The following is a 7,426-nucleotide window of genomic DNA, read 5'->3' as shown; positions in this document are numbered from 1 at the left end:
TCGGTTGAAGAACTCGTCAAACAATCAGTCGGACATTTTAAAACAACAAAGTCTGGAACTGACACTTAAGATTTGCATTAGGGCCGTGTCCAAGAGACATTCTCTCCAGGCAGAAATACGCTCGCTGTGCGCTCGGGAGCTCTTGCATGAAACGTTTGTGCTCTGAGAAGAAAAGTGCTGCACGTCCGTCCCGTCTCTATGACAACAGTCTGTTGACAGCGGCTTGTTTTTTGTCCTTCAATTTCAACACAAACGGAGAATGTTTTTCCTCTTACTTTGTCTGGACACGTAGCGAGGAGGATTTGGGAACAAGACACGATTCCTCGAGAAAAAACTATGGGGAATAACGTGTATGTTAAAAAGAGCGCTGGTCTGAAAAGTTAAACAATTTTTAACTTAAAGAGCTCGGAGGAAGAGCCAGAGCACTTTTTGTCCCGGCGTCTGCCTTCTGCTAAAAACGCTCTCTACTCATTGGGAACAAAAGGTGCTGGCCTGAGAAAAACGCTCTGTGGACACGGAGTCTTAGGCTTCCTCAACATGGATACGATCATCTTCATATATCCACCTGTCACTGTAGGTGGGAACAGTAAAGTTATAAAGACGTCAGATTGACCCTTCTTGTGGTTACAATGAGCTTTTAGTCAAACAGGAGAAAAGGTAAAGTTTGCTTTTTAGTAAAAACATTAAAATGTAAGAGATGAAGATGAAAAAGCCTTCTGTAGTCTAAACCTCATCCTCATCCCTCTCTGCTCACAGAGTCCAAACATTTTTACAACATTTGTATGTCAAAGATTTAAGATGTCACTTTTTAATGACATTGATTGAACACATCTCTCTACCCGAGCCCAATCCAGTTTGACTCTCATTTATTCTCACTCATCACAATTGTGTAGTTCATTCTCAGTCTACTGTTGTGTATTTCATAGTGGGAATAATTTACATTTCCTGTTTAAAATAACTAGGTCCAAAGCAGGTCAGTATGAGCAGGATGGGTCCAAAGCAGGTCAGTACGAGCAGGATGGGTCCAAAGCAGGTCAGTATGAGCAGGATGGGTCCAAAGCAGGTCAGTATGAGCAGGATGGGTCCAAAGCAGGTCAGTATGAGCAGGATGGGTCCAAAGCAGGTCAGTACGAGCAGGATGGGTCCAAAGCAGGTCAGTATGAGCAGGATGGGTCCAAAGCAGGTCAGTACGAGCAGGATGGGTCCAAAGCAGGTCAGTACGAGCAGGATGGGTCCAAAGCAGGTCAGTACGAGCAGGTCAGTAAGAGCATGTCAGACAGCGGGCAAGACAGAGGAAGACGCTGGAAGAAAATAAAAGTATAAAAGAGGAACAGCAGGTCTCTGCTCTGCAGCTGTCTGTGATTTGTCGTATTTCACTGGCAGACAAAGATTTACTACAGCAGAGCTCAGGTGTGATACTGACTTCAAAATGTTAATGTCTGAAAAATCCTCGAAACTAAGCTGAGCCTGAAGAGAGTGGAACAAAGTTGGAAACAAACACAGAAATTATGTGTTGTAAAGCATTACATATAGGCCTGATGCACCACTACATATTGATGCAGCGATGCATGGCTGCGTTTTTCACAGCTCATTAAACTGTCAACATCCTCCCTGAACAAGAACGCCAATAAGAAGGGACTCTGCAGATATATCATCCTCTACCAATGTGCTGCAGGGGGTTACATGTCCAACCTGTTTAGTGTGCTTCGAATGACTCCTGGTGCATTTGACACGTTAGCTTAGTTTGTTCAAGCTGCTGCTGGGAAAGCTGTCCAGAAAATATGAGATTAAGCATTCATTAACTTATTAACTTAGGACAGTGGAACAGTGATCAAAAAGGACCAAAGGATAGATGAGAGGACAGAACAAGGAAGGAGGTAGAGTAGAAAAGAAAGGAATGCAATTAAGGAGAGGTAGAGAGATTAAAAAGGATGCAAGGGAAAAGGAGAGGTTAGAAGCTGTGAGAGGAGGGGGAATAGGAGGCGAGCAGGTACAGGATGACAGAAAGTGGAAGAATCAAGGCAGGAGGTATAAATAACTAAAGCAAGGAGGAATCAAGGAAGGTTTGAGATGGAAGAAAGAAAACAGGGCAGAGAGAAAGAGGAAGCTAGGACAGATGAAGAAAGGATGGTAGAAGACAGGAAGAAGGGAGCAAGGAGAGAAGTTAGAGGACAAAAAGAAGCAAGGAGGGGAAGAAAAGAGGAGAATATTAAGTGAGGAAGGAGGGAAAGGGAATTTAGGAGGGTTGTCGAATGCGAGGCCTGTAGCAAGACGAGCAGGAGAGATAAGGAAAGGAAGCAAGGAGGGGATGAGAGAAGAAGAAAGAACAGAAGCTGTTAGAGAAAATGAGGGAGGGAGGGTAGAAAAGGAAGCTTGATGAATTAGGAAAGAAAAGAGAGAAGGATGGGAGGGAGGGAGGAAGAGGACATTTTAAATTTTAAAAGCTTCACCACTGAATCAAAGCACACAAACGTTTACAGTCTGTGTGTTAGTTTGAATTCTTATGTAGCACAAACACAAATATTAAGCCGATGTTTCTCCACACGAATACTAAACTGATTACTATTTCTGTCACCTTTAATCAAGTGTAATATCTGCATGAATGAGGGCATGACTCAACATCTTTAGTCAGGTTTGTTATCTGTTTGTATTTAGCTCTGGAGAGGCAGCGATGAAGCAAAACCAGAGAAGCAAGGGTGTCGAGAAAAAACCCACTTACAGATATCCTGTTTTTTTCTTTAAGCTTCCAAGTAAGACCTGTGTCTTCAATATTCATATAAATGAGACGTTGTGTGTGTGTGTGTGTGTGTGTGTGTGTGTGTGTGTGTGTGTGTGTGTGTGTGTGTGTGGTAATAGGTTGTTGATAAGGAAATGAACAAGGTAATTTTATGGCGGAGGGATCCAACCATGTCAGCTGAACAAGAACAATATCAACGTTAATTAATTCCCCTGATGGAGACGGAGGGCGGGGGAGGGGAGGTTAAAGGTGAGCAGCACAGAAAGGGGGATGTTTACAGTATTGTATTCCACACAGAGGAGTCGAACAGATTTGAACATATTATCGGGTACAGTTTTAATCATCTGGTTAGAGTTGAATCACACAATGTGTGTTCTGCCACCAGGGGGCTCTCAACCAAAACAACAACAAAAGAGGGGGAGGGGATTCATGGGAGTGATACTCTGTTACTTTGATTTACAGATCCATAAAGAAGTTATTAAACCAAACCTCTTGTTCTTTACTCACAAGCGCTGCTTTGCGATATTTGCAAAAGAGAGATTGAGATTCACCGATGGATTGTGAGGATTTTGTTTTGGCCTGAATGTTTGATAAAGCAAGCAAAATGAAGTCTTCTTACACTAAAAGAAATCTTTACAATTCTAACTTTATAACATTTAAACTGAATAATAAAAAGAGGGATTAAGAGACAATCACAATTTACAGTTTGCAATAATTTCTGTTGTCTTGTGACCTGCTGATTGGCCCGGTGCCCGTTTCATGACACTTTCACTTTGTTGACAACCTCTGTCCTCTCTCTGATGCGTTACATGTCTGGAAGTCTTTTTATGCAACACATACTGACCCACATCATGAAGCATCACATCATCGAATGACACCCTGTATGCAAACAGCCAGCGCATCAGACAAAAGGTTCCTCAACTTCTCAGAGAGTTACACACAGATCTGCATCCTTAAAAACATCCAACACATTTAGGATGAACTGGGACAGTTAAGATAAATACTTTATACACGGATCACATCTCTGCAGCCCTGCTCTTCACAAAGAGATACAAAGACTGGTACAAAGACTAAAGGCAGAATATGGGAGGTAGCTTTAGAATAATGGTTTAACTGTCATCGAGACGTGATGATCAGAGAGGGGGTCAAGCACAAGAAACAAGGAGAACGGTTGCGTTACTAAAACGTGTTCAATGCGATAACAAGCTGACATGTTGATGAAACATTGTTCATTAAACTGTCGGCCTTGTTTCATTCTCTCCCCTCATTCAGTCTACCCATATGCTTTGACTCACTCCAACATGCAGAAAAAGTACAGAAATAAAACTACTGCTACAGATGAAATGCTGTGCGTATGAATACGACAGTACACAGATTCCAGAGTTAAGGGATTATTTAACTAATTTCTTTTTCTTTTACAAGTACATGTCCACTTTTTACAAATACCCTTCAATCCAAAGTTTTCTGATTTTCTTCAGTATTTCTGGCTCACACCAACACAACGTACGTCCATATTCTTAACAATTGTCAACTTAATGCCCTGACTGAATGTGATTTAATTTTTTTGATGTCCAAACCTTCACAAACTTTCTATATATATCCTTACATTTACTAAAAGTCCCAAAATCGCCAAACTTTAACACAGCATTCATTAGCATTCATTCCAGACCTTCATTAATCCCAATTAATTAATGAATGCTAACAGTCCTAACCATATTGCATGTGTACCGTCCTAACTCAACTCTATTAGTACACAGTTTTTAGTATTTGTAAGTGACTTAAAATGATTTTGATCCCCCAATAGGAAGCACAGCACACAGTTGCAGATGGGCTTGTTGTAGCTATGCTAACATAAATGCTAACAATACAACTGACCAAATAAGAGTCCAATCTTAAGGTTTTAGATGTTGTCATCAAAGTCTTTACATCCCACATGTTATATAATATGCTAACTACAGCTATTCAACTTAATGATATAATTAAAATCATTCAGTAATTATAAGAAATCTGTTTTTTTCTGCTCTACATTTCCACTGAAAGTCAGATTTGTTGAAAATTTGCTAGATCCCTTTTCACCCTTTTCAGCTCTAAATAAAAAACACAGTGCTAAAGCTTTCAGAGTTTCCACTTCAGGAGCAAAGAGAAGACAAAAACATGTTTACTTGTTTACTCTACGGGTGGAGGCAACTGGGGATAGAAACCAACAAATGGGAAATGCTGTTCTTTTTCACAGTAATCATTAGCTGTAAAAGGTTCAGGCTACACGCTCAGAACATCTTACTGCCTGGAAGTTGTACCAAAGCATCACATTCATTAGAGAAGGATTTTTTAGGTTTTTATTTAAATCCCAGCAGGACTCATGTCTCATCCCATGAAACCTCAACAGTCTCCAGAGGGTTCAAACCAGAAAGGACACCTCAGTCCAACACGCCTGCCAGCACATGAGTGTGTGTGTGTGTTTGCTAAGAGAAAAGGTGACATGAAGGACACGTGTTGTTGACAGTTCGAGGGCAGTGAAACATAGAAAGAGGAGCATGGGGGAGGAGAGGGGATGGCAGACTGGTGGGCAGATAAAGTATGTGAAAGAACGAGGAAGAAAACGCCGCCTTTTTTTCTCTACTTCTTCCTCACCTTTAAACTTTTACCTCCTTATCCTTGCCTCCTTCTCTACTTCCTTCTCTTATGTTTTCCTTTCATTCCATTTATCTCAAATTTTGTGTCTTTTCTTTTGTTTTCCTCGTCTCTTTTTTCCTCCGAATCGATCTCAGATTTCCATTTCTGCAGTCCATGATTCAAGTGTTCAGCCAAGTTACATTTAATATTTATGTAAAACTTAAAAGATATATCCTCCAAATATATATCCCCAAGTCACCACAAACAGAGGTCCCCACTTGGTCACTTTTGTGCAATCGTCCCCTGTTGGTAATATAATTGAGAGTGTGTGTGTGTGTGTGTGTGTGTGTGTGTGTGTGTGTGTGTGTGTGTGTGTGTGTGTGTGTGTGTGTGTGTGTGCTCACACTTTAGTTAATTGCCCAACGTTGGCAGCCATGATACACTCATTAGAAGAGAGAGAGAGACGGGGAGACAATAACAAACAGAGAGACAGTGTGTGTGTGTGTGTGTGTGTGTGTGTGTGTGTGTGTGTGGTATCCAACAAACCGCAGCAGCAGCAGGGGGCCATTAAACAGCAATCGCTGGCGAGGCCTCAGCCCAGCTGGAGAGCTGTGAGTGTGTATCCATGTAAACAGATTCTGTTGTTGCTTTGAGGCGTGTGCTGAAAACCAACACTGACTGCACGCTGCACTGTCGTCCATTCAACATTCACAATCTGTGACAGATGAGTCACGTTTTGGTAAAACATAGACAACCTTAAATTTGAACCCTGATTGTGAATCTTTAGCTACTTCTCTTAGCTATTAGAAAAACACTTCATAGAATCGAGCTAACACAACCCTCTACCTACCCTAGGGGGTAGGACGTTAGGTACCCTAACCCTAACCTTGGGGGGTAGGACGTTAGGTACCCTAACCCTAACCTTGGGGGGTAGGACTTTAGGTACCTTAACCCTTGGGGGGTAGGACGTTAGGTACCCTAACCCTAACCTTGGGGGGTAGGACTTTAGGTACCTTAACCCTTGGGGGGTAGGACTTTAGGTACCTTAACCCTTGGGGGGTAGGACTTTAGGTACCTTAACCCTTGGGGGGTAGGACTTTAGGTACCTTAAAGGGAGACTTCACCCATTAGCATTAATCTTTGTATCATTAGAAACCTGGTAGTGTTTTTGATTGGTCGTGCATCCCGCCCTCATTTTCCCCTGACATGTGAAATCTTTGTATTTCTGAGTCTGAAAAGGAGCTTCCAGTGACGCAAAATGACCATCGCCGCGAGCCCGGCCGCCACAAGCCCAGCCGCCGCGACACAACCCTAAACATCTGTCCTCACATCCGTCCTCACGTCTGTCTGTCTGTCTGTGTGTGTGTCTATCTGCCGCCGCAACACAACCCTAAACATCTGTCCTCACGTCTGTCTAAACATCTGTCCTCACGTCTGTCCTCACATCTGTCTAAACATCTGTCTAAACATCTGTCCTCACGTCTGTCTTAACATCAGTCCTCACGTCTGTCCTCACATCCGTCCTCACGTCTGTCTTAACATCAGTCCTCACATCTGTCCTCACATCCGTCCTCATGTCTGTCTGTCTGTGTGTGTGTCTATCTGCCGCCGCAACACAACCCTAAACATCTGTCCTCACGTCTGTCTAAACATCTGTCCTCACGTCTGTCCTCACATCTGTCTAAACATCTGTCTAAACATCTGTCCTCACGTCTGTCTTAACATCAGTCCTCACGTCTGTCCTCACATCCGTCCTCACGTCTGTCTTAACATCAGTCCTCACATCTGTCCTCACATCCGTCCTCATGTCTGTCTGTCTGTGTGTGTGTCTATCTGCCGCCGCAACACAACCCTAAACATCTGTCCTCACGTCTGTCTAAACATCTGTCCTCACGTCTGTCCTCACATCCGTCCTCACATCTGTCTTAACATCAGTCCTCACATCTGTCCTCACATCCGTCCTCATGTCTGTCTGTCTGTCTGTGTGTGTGTCTATCTGCCGCCGCAACACAACCCTAAACATCTGTCCTCACGTCTGTCTAAACATCTGTCCTCACGTCTGTCCTCACATCTGTC

Source organism: Labrus mixtus, unplaced genomic scaffold, assembly GCF_963584025.1.
Source record: "Labrus mixtus unplaced genomic scaffold, fLabMix1.1 SCAFFOLD_130, whole genome shotgun sequence".
NCBI lineage: Eukaryota > Metazoa > Chordata > Actinopteri > Labriformes > Labridae > Labrus > Labrus mixtus.
This window is presented reverse-complemented; position numbering follows the sequence as displayed.